This window comes from Anomaloglossus baeobatrachus, chromosome 1 (assembly GCF_048569485.1).
Source record: "Anomaloglossus baeobatrachus isolate aAnoBae1 chromosome 1, aAnoBae1.hap1, whole genome shotgun sequence".
NCBI lineage: Eukaryota > Metazoa > Chordata > Amphibia > Anura > Aromobatidae > Anomaloglossus > Anomaloglossus baeobatrachus.
This window is the reverse complement of record NC_134353.1, coordinates 283,647,037-283,661,078: the sequence shown is the minus strand read 5'-3', so window position 1 is coordinate 283,661,078 and position 14,042 is coordinate 283,647,037. Positions and strand designations below refer to the sequence as shown.

At 38.2% G+C, this 14,042-nt stretch overlaps 3 non-coding genes across 3 annotated transcripts; 2 read left to right on the top strand and 1 right to left on the bottom strand.

Moving 5' to 3' along the window:
* The first annotated feature begins 712 nt into the window (after nucleotides 1-712).
* Nucleotides 713-795, top strand: TRNAL-CAA (transfer RNA leucine (anticodon CAA)). The gene has a single exon. It is a non-coding gene; the product is annotated as a tRNA-Leu (tRNA).
* A 2,015-nt stretch (nucleotides 796-2,810) lies between these two features.
* TRNAI-GAU (transfer RNA isoleucine (anticodon GAU)) lies at nucleotides 2,811-2,883 on the bottom strand. The gene has a single exon. It is a non-coding gene; the product is annotated as a tRNA-Ile (tRNA).
* A 6,843-nt stretch (nucleotides 2,884-9,726) lies between these two features.
* TRNAL-CAA (transfer RNA leucine (anticodon CAA)) lies at nucleotides 9,727-9,809 on the top strand. Its single transcript has one exon. It is a non-coding gene; the product is annotated as a tRNA-Leu (tRNA).
* The last annotated feature ends 4,233 nt before the right edge of the window (nucleotides 9,810-14,042 follow it).

Genomic DNA, 14,042 nt, shown 5'->3' with positions numbered 1-14,042 from the left:
GGAGAAAAAGTGGAGCACCCTTTGGTGCCTTTCATGTGGCACTAAGGGGTGCTTAGCTTTGTATTTAGCCAAAAAAATGAAAAAAAAAAATGACGTAGGGTTCCCCCTAGTTTTGTAGCCAGCTAGGGTAAAGCAGACGGCTGCAGCCTGCAGACCACAGCTGGCAACCTCACCTTGGCTGGTAATCCAAAACTGAGGGCACCCCACGCTGTTATTTTAAATTAAATAAATAATTAAAAAAAAAAAAACACGTTGGGGTCCCCCAAAATTGGATCACCAGCCAAGGTGAAAATAAGCCTCAAGATACACAAAATATTAAAGATCCTTAGCACTTTATGTTGATATTTCTCAGATTTTTTTCCGATTTCCTCCATACTACTTCGACTTCAACTTAATTTTTCAGTATAACTACTTTTATTTTCTTCTCGCATTAGTGACTGTTCTGAAAAGAGATACTTAAAACTGTTTTTTCTCAAATCACTCATACTTAAAAACAGCGTGCTGAAACCCAGGATCAGACCAGGGACCTTTAGATCTTCAGTCTAACGCTCTCCCAACTGCGCTATTTCAGCAACCTACAAAGTTAAAGCTACAGCATTGCAAGGCAAACTCAAAGGCGTTAATACATTTTCAGTTCAAAATTTGCATTTTTTGGGGCCAAACAAAAAATGTGTTTGTTTTTAGAAAGTGTGAATTTTCCACAGTTATGCTTGTCAGGATGGCCGAGCGGTGCAAGGCGCTGCGCTCAAGTCGCAGTCTCTACTTGAGGCGTGGGTTCAAATCCCACTTCTGACAGGTTTCTGTTACATTACAATCATGGTTTTTTTTTTTTTTCATTTTCACTATGTTCCTCTGTCACAATTCAGACATTTCCACAAACCAGATTAGTCCAAGGACAAAGCCAATGAGAACCCTCTGGATCCTCAATCCTGTCTGTCACAATCATGTTGTTCTCTGCTGCATTATCAGTAAGAAGAGGGAGGTGAAAAATCTCATAAAATAAGCCTCAAGATACACAAAATCTTAAAGATCCTTAGCACTTTATGTTGATATTTCTCAGATTTCTTTTCTGATTTCCTCCATACTACTTCGACTTCAACTTAATTTTTCAGTATAACTACTTTCATTTTCTTCTCGCATTAGTGACTGTTCTGAAAAGAGATACTTAAAACTGTTTTTTTCAGGTATATCTGCACTTCACAAAGAATGAAAATCTTGCTAAAAGCATATGAAGAAAGAACTTTATCTCAAATCACTCATGCTTAAAAACAGCATGCTGAAACCCGGGATCGGACCAGGGACCTTTAGATCTTCAGTCTAACGCTCTCCCAACTGAGCTATTTCAGCAACCTACAAAGTTAAAGCTACAGCATTGCAAGGCAAACTCAAAGGCGTTAATACATTTTCAGTTCAAAATTTGCATTTTTTGGGGCCAAATAAAAAATGTGTTTGTTTTTAGAAAGTGTGAATTTTCCACAGTTGTGCTTGTCAAGATGGCCGAGCGGTCCAAGGCGCTGCGTTCAGGTCGCAGTCTCTACTTGAGGCCTGGGTTAGTATCCCACTTCTGACACATTTCAGTTACATTTCAATTATGTCTTTTTTTTTTCCTTTTCACTATGTCCCTCTGTCACAATTCAGACATTTCCACAAACCAGATTAGTTCAAGGACAAAGCCAATGAGGACCTTCTGGATCCTCAATCCTGTCTGTAACAATCATGTTGTTCTCTGCTGCACTATCAGTAAGAAGAGGGAGGTAAAAAATCTCAGAAAATAAGCCTCAAGATACACAAAATCTTAAAGATCCTTAGCACTTTATGTTATTATTTCTCAGATTTTTTTTCTGATTTCCTCCATACTACTTCGACTTCAACTTAATTTTTCAGTATAACTACTTTCATTTTCTTCTCGCATTAGTGACTGTTCTGAAAAGAGATACTTAAAACTGTTTTTTTCAGGTATATCTGCACTTCACAAAGAATGAAAATCTTGCTAAAAGCATATGGAGAAAGAACTTTATCTCAAATCACTAATGCTTAAAAACAGCATGCTGAAACCAGGGACCTTTAGATCTTCAGTCTAACGCTCTCCCAACTGAGCTATTTCAGCACCCTACAAAGTTAAAGCTACAGCATTGCAAGGCAAACTCAAAGGCGTTAATACATTTTCAGTTCAAAATTTGCATTTTTTGGGGCCAAACAAAAAATGTGTTTGTTTTTAGAAAGTGTGAATTTTCCACAGTTGTGCTTGTCAGGATGGCCGAGCGGTCCAAGGCGCTGCGATCAGGTCGCAGTCTCTACTTGAGGCGTGGGATCGAATCCCACTTCTGACAGGTTTCTGTTACATTACAATCATGTTTTTTTTTTTTTTTTCATTTTCACTATGTCCCTCTGTCACAATTCAGACATTTCCACAAACCAGATTAGTTCAAGGACAAAGCCAATGAGGACCCTCTGGATCCTCAATCCTGTCTGTAACAATCATCTTGTTCTCTGCTGCACTATCAGTAAGAAGAGGGAGGTAAAAAATCTCATAAAATAAGCCTCAAGATACACAAAATCTTAAAGATCCTTAGCACTTTATGTTAATATTTCTCAGATTTTTTTTCTGATTTCCTCCATACTACTTCGACTTCAACTTAATTTTTCAGTATAACTACTTTCATTTTCTTCTCGCATTAGTGACTGTTCTGAAAAGAGATACTTAAAACTGTTTTTTTCAGGTATATCTGCACTTCACAAAGAATGAAAATCTTGCTAAATGCATATGGAGAAAGAACTTTATCTCAAATTACTCATACTTAAAAACAGCGTGCTGAAACCCGGGATCGGACCAGGGACCTTTAGATCATCAGTCTAATGCTCTCCTAACTGAGCTATATCTGCAACCTACAAAGTTAAAGCTACAGCATTGCAAGGCAAACTCAAAGGCGTTAATAAATTTTCAGTTCAAAATTTGCATTTTTTGGTGCCAAACAAAAAATGTGTTTGTTTTTAGAAAGTGTGAATTTTTCACAGTTGTGCTTGTCAGGATGGCCGAGCGGTCCAAGGCGCTGCGTTCAGGTCGCAGTCTCTACTTGAGGCGTGGGTTCGGATCCCATTTCTGACAGGTTTATGTTACATTACAATCATGTTTTTGTTTTTTTTTTCATTTTCACGATGTCCCTCTGTCACAATTCAGACATTTCCACAAACCAGATTAGTCCAAGGACAAAGCCAATGAGAACCCTCTGGATCCTCAATCCTGTCTGTCACAATCATGTTGTTCTCTGCTGCACTATCAGTAAGAAGAGGGAGGTGAAAAATCTCATAAAATAAGCCTCAAGATACACAAAATCTTAAAGATCCTTAGCACTTTATGTTGATATTTCTCAGATTTTTTTCCGATTTCCTCCATACTACTTCGACTTCAACTTAATTTTTCAGTATAACTACTTTCATTTTCTTCTCGCATTAGTGACTGTTCTGAAAAGAGATACTTAAAACTGTTTTTTTCAGGTATATCTGCACTTCACAAAGAATGAAAATCTTGCTAAATGCATATGGAGAAAGAACTTTATCTCAAATCACTCATACTTAAAAACAGCGTGCTGAAACGCAGGATCGAACCAGGGACCTTTATATCTTCAGTCTAACGCTCTCCCAACTGAGCTATTTCAGCAACCTACAAAGTTAAAGCTACAGCAGTGCAAGGCAAACTCAAAGGCGTTAATAAATTTTCAGTTCAAAATTTGCATTTTTTGGGGCCAAACAAAAAATGTGTTTGTTTTTAGAAAGTGTGAATTTTCCACAGTTGTGCTTGTCCGGTTGGCCGAGCGATCCAAGACGCTGCGTTCAGGTTGCCGTCTCTACTTGAGGCGTGTGTTCAAATCCTACTTCTGACAGGTTTATGTTACATTACAATCATGTTTTTTTTTTTTTTCATTTTCACTATGTCCCTCTGTCACAATTCAGACATTTCCACAAACCAGATTAGTCCAAGGACAAAGCCATGGAGAACCCTCTGGATCCTCAATCCTGTCTGTCACAATCATGTTGTTCTCTGCTGCACTATCAGTAAGAAGAGGGAGGTGAAAAATCTCATAAAATAAACCTCAAGATACACAAAATCTTAAAGATCCTTTGCACTTTATGTTGATATTTCTCAGATTTTTTTTCCGATTTCCTCCATACTACTTTGACTTCAACTTAATTTTTCAGTATAACTACTTTCATTTTCTTCTCGCATTAGTGACTGGTCTAAAAAGAGATACTTAAAACTGTTTTTTTCAGGTATATCTGCACTTCACAAAGAATGAAAATCTTGCTAAATGCATATGGAGAAAGAACTTTTTCTCAAATCACTCATACTTAAAAACAACGTGCTGAAACCCGGGATCGGACCATGGACCTTTAGATCTTCAGTCTAACGCTCTCCCAACTGAACTATTTCAGCAACCTACAAAGTTAAAGCTACAGCATTGCAAGGCAAACTCAAAGGCATTAATAAATTTTCAGTTCAAAATTTGCATTTTTTGGGGCCAAACAAAAAATGTGTTTGTTTTTAGAAAGTGTGAATTTTTCACAGTTGTGCTTGTCCGGATGGCCGAGCGATCCAAGACGCTGTGTTCAGGTCGCAGTCTCTACTTGAGGCGTGTGTTCAAATCCTACTTTTGACAGGTTTATGTTACATTACAATCATGTTTTTTTTTTTTTTCATTTTCACTATGTCCCTCTGTCACAATTCAGACATTTCCACAAACCAGATTAGTCCAAGGACAAAGCCATGGAGAACCCTCTGGATCCTCAATCCTGTCTGTCACAATCATGTTGTTCTCTGCTGCACTATCAGTAAGAAGAGGGAGGTGAAAAATCTCATAAAATAAACCTCAAGATACACAAAATCTTAAAGATCCTTTGCACTTTATGTTGATATTTCTCAGATTTTTTTTCCGATTTCCTCCATACTACTTTGACTTCAACTTAATTTTTCAGTATAACTACTTTCATTTTCTTCTCGCATTAGTGACTGGTCTAAAAAGAGATACTTAAAACTGTTTTTTTCAGGTATATCTGCACTTCACAAAGAATGAAAATCTTGCTAAATGCATATGGAGAAAGAACTTTTTCTCAAATCACTCATACTTAAAAACAACGTGCTGAAACCCGGGATCGGACCATGGACCTTTAGATCTTCAGTCTAACGCTCTCCCAACTGAACTATTTCAGCAACCTACAAAGTTAAAGCTACAGCATTGCAAGGCAAACTCAAAGGCATTAATAAATTTTCAGTTCAAAATTTGCATTTTTTGGGGCCAAACAAAAAATGTGTTTGTTTTTAGAAAGTGTGAATTTTTCACAGTTGTGCTTGTCCGGATGGCCGAGCGATCCAAGACGCTGTGTTCAGGTCGCAGTCTCTACTTGAGGCGTGTGTTCAAATCCTACTTTTGACAGGTTTATGTTACATTACAATCATGTTTTTTTTTTTTTTCATTTTCACTATGTCCCTCTGTCACAATTCAGACATTTGCACAAACCAGATTAGTCCAAGGACAAAGCCAATGAGAACCCTCTGGATCCTCAATCCTGTCTGTCACAATCATGTTGTTCTCTGCTGCACTATCAGTAAGAAGAGGGAGGTGAAAAATCTCATAAAATAAACCTCAAGATACACAAAATCTTAAAGATCCTTAGCACTTTATGTTGATATTTCTCAGATTTTTTTTCCGATTTCCTCCATACTACTTCGACTTCAACTTAATTTTTCAGTATAACTACTTTCATTTTCGTCTCGCATTAGTTACTGTTCTGAAAAGAGATACTTTTTTAATTATTTCATGAAATAAGTGAAATAATTAAAAAAAAATGGGCTTCCCTATATTTTTGGTTCCCAGCCGGGTACAAATAGGCAACTGGGGGTTGGAGGCAGCCCGTGGCTGCCTGCTGTACCTGGCTAGCATACAAAAATATGGCAAAGCCCATGTCATTTTTTTGGTGGGCAAAAAACTTCTGCATACAGTCCTGGATGGAGTATGCTGAGCCTTGTAGTTCTGCAGCTGCTGTCTGCTCTTCTCCATACAGACACACAGCAGCTGCAGAACTATAAGGCTCAGCATACTCCATCCAGGACTGTATGCAGAAGTTTTTTGCCCGCTGAAAAAATTATGTGGGCTTCGCCATATTTTTGTATGCTAGCCAGGTACAGCAGGCAGGTACGGCTGCCCCCAACCCCCAGTTGCCTATTTGTACCCGGCTGGGAACCAAAAATAAAGGGAAGCCCTTTTTTTATTATTTCATGAATTTCATGAAATAATTAGAAAACAAATGACGTAGGCTTCGCTCCATTTTTGTGTCCAGCCAGGTACATCTAGGCAGCTGGGGATTGGAATCCGCAGCACAGGTTGGCCTGAGCTTTCTGGGCCCCACTGCTGCGAATTGCAGTCTGCAGCCGCCTCAGAAAATGGCACTTTCATAGAAGCGCCATCTTCTGGCGCTGTATCCAACTCTTCCAGCACCTGCCTGCTATACCTGGCTAGCATACAAAAATATGGCGAAGCTCACGTCCTTTTTTTGTAGTTTTTTGGCCAAAAAATTAAAAAATGCTTCCCTGGATTTTCCATTGCCAGTGAAGGTAACACCAAGCAGTGGGGGTTAGCAGCCAGTAGCTGCTTGGATTACCCTTAGCTAGCAATACAAAAAATGCAGCGGGAGCCCATATATATTTTTTTTAATTATTTATTTAAATAACTAAAAACAAAATGGGCTTCCCTGTATTTTGATTGCTGGACATCACAGTGCTGTAAAAATAAATCTTTAAAAAAAATGACATAGCGCTCTGCGGTATTTTTGATTTTCAGCGCAGATAAAGCAGACAGCTATGGGTTGCCACTCCCATCTGCCAGTCGTTACCTTGGTTGGCAATCAAAATACAGGGAAGCCCATTAATTTTTTCTATTTAAAAAATAGTTAAAAAAAAAATGACGTCGGGTCCCCCCATTTTTGATAGCCAGCTAGGGTAAAGCAGACGGCTGTAGCCTGAAAACCACAGCTGGCAGCTTTACCGTGGTTGGGGATCCAATGTGGAGGTCCCCTCAGGCTCTTTTTTATAATTATTTTATAAATATTAATAATTACACAATAAAAGTAGGGTCCCCCCCAAATTGGATCACCAGCCAAGGTAAAGCGGACAGCTGTGGTCTGGTATTCTCAGGGCGGGAAGGTCCATAGTTATTGGGCCTTCACAGCCTAAAAATAGCAGGCCGCAGGCACCCCAGACGTGGCGCATCCACTAGATGCGCCAATCCTGGCGCTTCACCCCAGCTCATCCCGTGCCCTGGTGCAGTGGCAAACGGGGTAATAAATCGGGTTGATACTAGCTGTAAAGTCACCTGAGATCAAGCCCAGCAGTTTGTGATGTCATGGCGTCTATTAGATACCCAACATCATAAACTGTCAGTACTAACAAAAACAAAAAATCGACAAAAGAAATTTATTTGAAAAAACAGTCCCCAAAATATTTCCTCTTTCACCAATTTATTGTAAGAAAAAAAATAAAGGGGTCCCACGACGACTCTGGACCGTCTAGAATATGGGGGGGAGACAATCAGGGAACGTATCCCCCATTTTCTAGGAGTGCGGACCCTTCATGTGAGGAGTGTGGGTGCAATGAATCTGCACTCACTCTCCCTGGGTCCACAGCAGCAGAGTCCATGTTGTAATGGTTGCTACCAAAGCTGCAATGCCCTGCTCATGAGGTAAGGGCATGCCTAATCAGGAGAACTACTGTAGAGGAAGCTCTGCTCACTGGTATATAGGTGCTCAGAGGTAATAATAGATAAAATTAGTGAGTAACCTCGGCACTCTAAATCTCCCAGACTAAGTCAGTAAGTCACAACGGATAGTAATGCAAAATCACTCTTTATTGGTCCGTATTAAGAACATTTTTTTTTTCATAAGCATATATGTTTTTGTCCAAAACAAGTTACAAATGACGTTTCGGACTGAGCCTTCGTCAGATTGGACTTATCTGCATGTAATCATGAAAAATGACAATAATCAGTATCACATAAGACTGAGAGAACAATAACATAAACTCGAACAAAATGTAGAGGTACAATTGGGATGCAGCAAAAAAATTGCAACACAACAAGAAATGAAACACATGATACAAATGTCATAATACAGTACAAGGACAATATAGTAATGACAAATATGGGGTCAGAGTAGGCTTAGACAGCTCTGGTACGAAAGAGATGTCAATCATAAAGTAACATGTGCAGTAGGTGTAGAGCTACACTATGCATGGCAGAGCTAATGGGTAGACCGACCATAGAAAAAGAACGGAGAAAAAGTGGAGAAAAAATGTAGAAAAAGTGGAGAAAAAGTGGAGAAAAAGTGGAGAAAAAATGTAGAAAAAGTGGAGAAAAAGTGGAGAAAAAAATGGAGAAAAAGTGGAGAAAAAGTGGAGAAAAAGTGGAGAAAAAGTGGAGAAAAAATGTAGAAAAAGTGGAGAAAAAGTGGAGAAAAAAATGGAGAAAAAGTGGAGAAAAAGTGGAGAAAAAGTGGAGAAAAAAATGGAGAAAAAGTGGAGAAAAAGTGGAGAAAAAAATGGAGAAAAAGTGGAGAAAAAGTGGAGAAAAAAATGGAGAAAAAGTGGAGAAAAAGTGGAGAAAACAATAGAGAAAAAGTGGAGAAAAAAATGGAGAAAAAGTGGAGAAAAAGTGGAGAAAAAAATGGAGAAAAAGTGGAGAAAAAGTGGAGAAAAAATGAAGAAAAAGTGGAGAAAAAAATGGAGAAAAAGTGGAGAAAAAGTGGAGAAAAAGTGGAGAAAAAGTGGAGAAAAAATGTAGAAAAAGAGGAGAAAAAGTGGAGAAAAAAATGGAGAAAAAGTGGAGAAAAAGTGGAGAAAAAGTGGAGAAAAAGTGGAGAAAAAAATGGAGAAAAAGTGGAGAAAAAGTGGAGAAAAAGTGGAGAAAAAAATGGATAAAAAGTGGAGAAAAAGTGGAGAAAAAGTGGAGAAAAAAAATGGAGAAAAAGTGGAGAAAAAGTGGAGCACCCTTTGGTGCCTTTCATGTGGCACTAAGGGGTGCTTAGCTTTGTATTTAGCCAAAAAAATGAAAAAAAAAATGACGTAGGGTTCCCCCTAGTTTTGTAGCCAGCTAGGGTAAAGCAGACGGCTGCAGCCTGCAGACCACAGCTGGCAACCTCACCTTGGCTCGTAATCCAAAACTGAGGGCACCCCACGCTGTTATTTTAAATTAAATAAATAATTAAAAAAAAAAAAAACACGTAGGGGTCCCCCAAAATTGGATCACCAGCCAAGGTGAAAATAAGCCTCAAGATACACAAAATATTAAAGATCCTAAGCACTTTATGTTGATATTTCTCAGATTTTTTTTCCGATTTCCTCCATACTACTTCGACTTCAACTTAATTTTTCAGTATAACTACTTTTATTTTCTTCTCGCATTAGTGACTGTTCTAAAAAGAGATACTTAAAACTGTTTTTTCTCAAATCACTCATACTTAAAAACAGCATGCTGAAACCCTGGATCGGACCAGGGACCTTTAGATCTTCAGTCTAACGCTCTCCCAACTGAGCTATTTCAGCAACCTACAAAGTTAAAGCTACAGCATTGCAAGGCAAACTCAAAGGCGTTAATAAATTTTCAGTTCAAAATTTGCTTTTTTTGGGGCCAAACAAAAAATGTGTTTGTTTTTAGAAAGTGTGAATTTTCCACAGTTATGCATGTCAGGATGGCCGAGCGGTGCAAGGCGCTGCGCTCAAGTAGCAGTCTCTACTTGAGGCGTGGGTTCAAATCCCACTTCTGACAGGTTTCTGTTACATTACAATCATGTTTTTTTATTTTTTTCATTTTCACTATGTTCCTCTGTCACAATTCAGACATTTCCACAAACCAGATTAGTCCAAGGACAAAGCCAATGAGAACCCTCTGGATCCTCAATCCTGTCTGTCACAATCATGTTGTTCTCTGATGCATTATCAGTAAGAAGAGGGAGGTGAAAAATCTCATAAAATAAGCCTCAAGATACACAAAATCTTAAAGATCCTTAGCACTTTATGTTGATATTTCTCAGATTTCTTTTCTGATTTCCTCCATACTACTTCGACTTCAACTTAATTTTTCAGTATAACTACTTTCATTTTCTTCTCGCATTAGTGACTGTTCTGAAAAGAGATACTTAAAACTGTTTTTTTCAGGTATATCTGCACTTCACAAAGAATGAAAATCTTGCTAAAAGCATATGGAGAAAGAACTTTATCTCAAATCACTCATGCTTAAAAACAGCATGCTGAAACCCGGGATCGGACCAGGGACCTTTAGATCTTCAGTCTAACGCTCTCCCAACTGAGCTATTTCAGCAACCTACAAAGTTAAAGCTACAGCATTGCAAGGCAAACTCAAAGGCGTTAATACATTTTCAGTTCAAAATTTGCATTTTTTGGGGCCAAATAAAAAATGTGTTTGTTTTTAGAAAGTGTGAATTTTCCACAGTTGTGCTTGTCAAGATGGCCGATCGGTCCAAGGAGCTGCAATCAGGTCGCAGTCTCTACTTGAGGTGTGAGTTCGAATCCCACTTCTGACAGGTTTCTGTTACATTACTATCATGTTTTTTTTTTTTTTTTTTCATTTTCACTATGTCCCTCTGTCACAATTCAGACATTTCCACAAACCAGATTAGTTCAAGGACAAAGCCAATGAGGACCCTCTGGATCCTCAATCCTGTCTGTAACAATCATCTTGTTCTCTGCTGCACTATCAGTAAGAAGAGGGAGGTAAAAAATCTCATAAAATAAGCCTCAAGATACACAAAATCTTAAAGATCCTTAGCACTTTATGTTAATATTTCTCAGATTTTTTTTCTGATTTCCTCCATACTACTTCGACTTCAACTTAATTTTTCAGTATAACTACTTTCATTTTCTTCTCGCATTAGTGACTGTTCTGAAAAGAGATACTTAAAACTGTTTTTTTCAGGTATATCTGCACTTCACAAAGAATGAAAATCTTGCTAAAAGCATATGGAGAAAGATCTTTATCTCAAATCACTCATGCTTAAAAACAGCATGCTGAAACCAGGAACCTTTAGATCTTCAGTCTAACGCTCTCCCAACTGAGCTATTTCAGCAACCTACAAAGTTAAAGCTACAGCATTGCAAGGCAAACTCAAAGGCGTTAATACATTTTCAGTTCAAAATTTGCATTTTTTGGGGCCAAACAAAAAATGTGTTTGTTTTTAGAAAGTGTGAATTTTCCACAGTTGTGCTTGTCAGGATGGCCGAGCGGTCCAAGGTGCTGCGATCAGGTCTCAGTCTCTACTTGACCCGTGGGTTCGAATCCCACTTCTGACAGGTTTCTGTTACATTACAATCATGTTTTTTTTCATTTTCACTATGTTCCTCTGTCACAATTCAGACATTTCCACAAACCAGATTAGTCCAAGGACAAAGCCAATGAGAACCCTCTGGATCCTCAATCCTGTCTGTCACAATCATGTTGTTCTCTGCTGCACTATCAGTAAGAAGAGGGAGGTGAAAAATCTCATAAAATAAGCCTCAAGATACACAAAATCTTAAAGATACTTAGCACTTTATGTTGATATTTCTCATATTTTTTTCCGATTTCCTCCATACTACTTCGACTTCAACTTAATTTTTCAGTATAACTACTTTCATTTTCTTCTCGCATTAGTGACTGTTCTGAAAAGAGATACTTAAAACTGTTTTTTTCAGGTATATCTGCACTTCACAAAAAATGAAAATCTTGCTAAATGCATATGGAGAAAGAACTTTATCTCAAATCACTCATGCTTAAAAACAGCATGCTGAAACCCGGGATCGGACCAGGGACCTTTAGATCTTCAGTCTAACGCTCTCCCAACTGAGCTATTTCAGCAACCTACAAAGTTAAAGCTACAGCATTGCAAGGCAAACTCAAAGGCGTTAAAACATTTTCAGTTCAAAATTTGCATTTTTTGGGGCCAAATAAAAAATGTGTTTGTTTTTAGAAAGTGTGAATTTTCCACAGTTGTGCTTGTCAAGATGGCCGATCGGTCCAAGGAGCTGCAATCAGGTCGCAGTCTCTACTTGAGGCGTGGGTTCGAATCCCACTTCTGACAGGTTTCTGTTACATTACTATCATGTTTTTTTTTTTTTTTTTCATTTTCACTATGTCCCTCTGTCACAATTCAGACATTTCCACAAACCAGATTAGTTCAAGGACAAAGCCAATGAGGACCCTCTGGATCCTCAATCCTGTCTGTAACAATCATCTTGTTCTCTGCTGCACTATCAGTAAGAAGAGGGAGGTAAAAAATCTCATAAAATAAGCCTCAAGATACACAAAATCTTAAAGATCCTTAGCACTTTATGTTAATATTTCTCAGATTTTTTTTCTGATTTCCTCCATACTACTTCGACTTCAACTTAATTTTTCAGTATAACTACTTTCATTTTCTTCTCGCATTAGTGACTGTTCTGAAAAGAGATACTTAAAACTGTTTTTTTCAGGTATATCTGCACTTCACAAAGAATGAAAATCTTGCTAAAAGCATATGGAGAAAGATCTTTATCTCAAATCACTCATGCTTAAAAACAGCATGCTGAAACCAGGAACCTTTAGATCTTCAGTCTAACGCTCTCCCAACTGAGCTATTTCAGCAACCTACAAAGTTAAAGCTACAGCATTGCAAGGCAAACTCAAAGGCGTTAATACATTTTCAGTTCAAAATTTGCATTTTTTGGGGCCAAACAAAAAATGTGTTTGTTTTTAGAAAGTGTGAATTTTCCACAGTTGTGCTTGTCAGGATGGCCGAGCGGTCCAAGGTGCTGCGATCAGGTCTCAGTCACTACTTGAGGCGTGGGTTCGAATCCCACTTCTGACAGGTTTCTGTTACATTACAATCATGTTTTTTTTCATTTTCACTATGTTCCTCTGTCACAATTCAGACATTTCCACAAACCAGATTAGTCCAAGGACAAAGCCAATGAGAACCCTCTGGATCCTCAATCCTGTCTGTCACAATCATGTTGTTCTCTGCTGCACTATCAGTAAGAAGAGGGAGGTGAAAAATCTCATAAAATAAGCCTCAAGATACACAAAATCTTAAAGATACTTAGCACTTTATGTTGATATTTCTCATATTTTTTTCCGATTTCCTCCATACTACTTCGACTTCAACTTAATTTTTCAGTATAACTACTTTCATTTTCTTCTCGCATTAGTGACTGTTCTGAAAAGAGATACTTAAAACTGTTTTTTTCAGGTATATCTGCACTTCACAAAAAATGAAAATCTTGCTAAATGCATATGGAGAAAGAACTTTATCTCAAATCACTCATGCTTAAAAACAGCATGCTGAAAGCCGGGATCAGACCAGGGACCTTTAGATCTTCAGTCTAACGCTCTCCCAACTGAGCTATTTCAGCAACCCACAAAGTTAAAGCTACAGCATTGAAGGCAAACTCAAAGGCGTTAATACATTTTCAGTTCAAAATTTGCATTTTTTGGGGCCAAATAAAAAAATTGTTTGTCTTTAGAAAGTGTGAATTTTACACTGTCGTGCTTGTCTGGATGGCCGAGCGGTCCAAGGCGCTGCGTTCAGGTCCCAGTCTCTACTTGAGGCCTGGGTTCGTATCCCACTTCTGACACATTTCAGTTACATTACAATTATGTCTTTTTTTTTTTCCTTTTCACTATGTCCCTCTGTCACAATTCAGACATTTCCACAAGCCAGATTAGTGCAAGGACAAAGCCAAGGAGAACCCTCTGGATCCTCAATCCTGTCTGTCACAATCATGTTGTTCTCTGCTGCACTATCAGTAAGAAGAGGGAGGTGAAAAATCTCATAAAATAAGCTTCAAGATGCACAAAATCTTAAAGATCCTTAGCACTTTATGTTGCTATTTCTCAGATTTTTTTCCGATTTCCTCCATACTACTTCGACTTCAACTTAATTTTTCAGTATAACTACTTTCATTTTCTTCTCGCATTAGTGACTGTTCTGAAAAGAGATACTTAAAACTGTTTTTTTCAGGTATATCT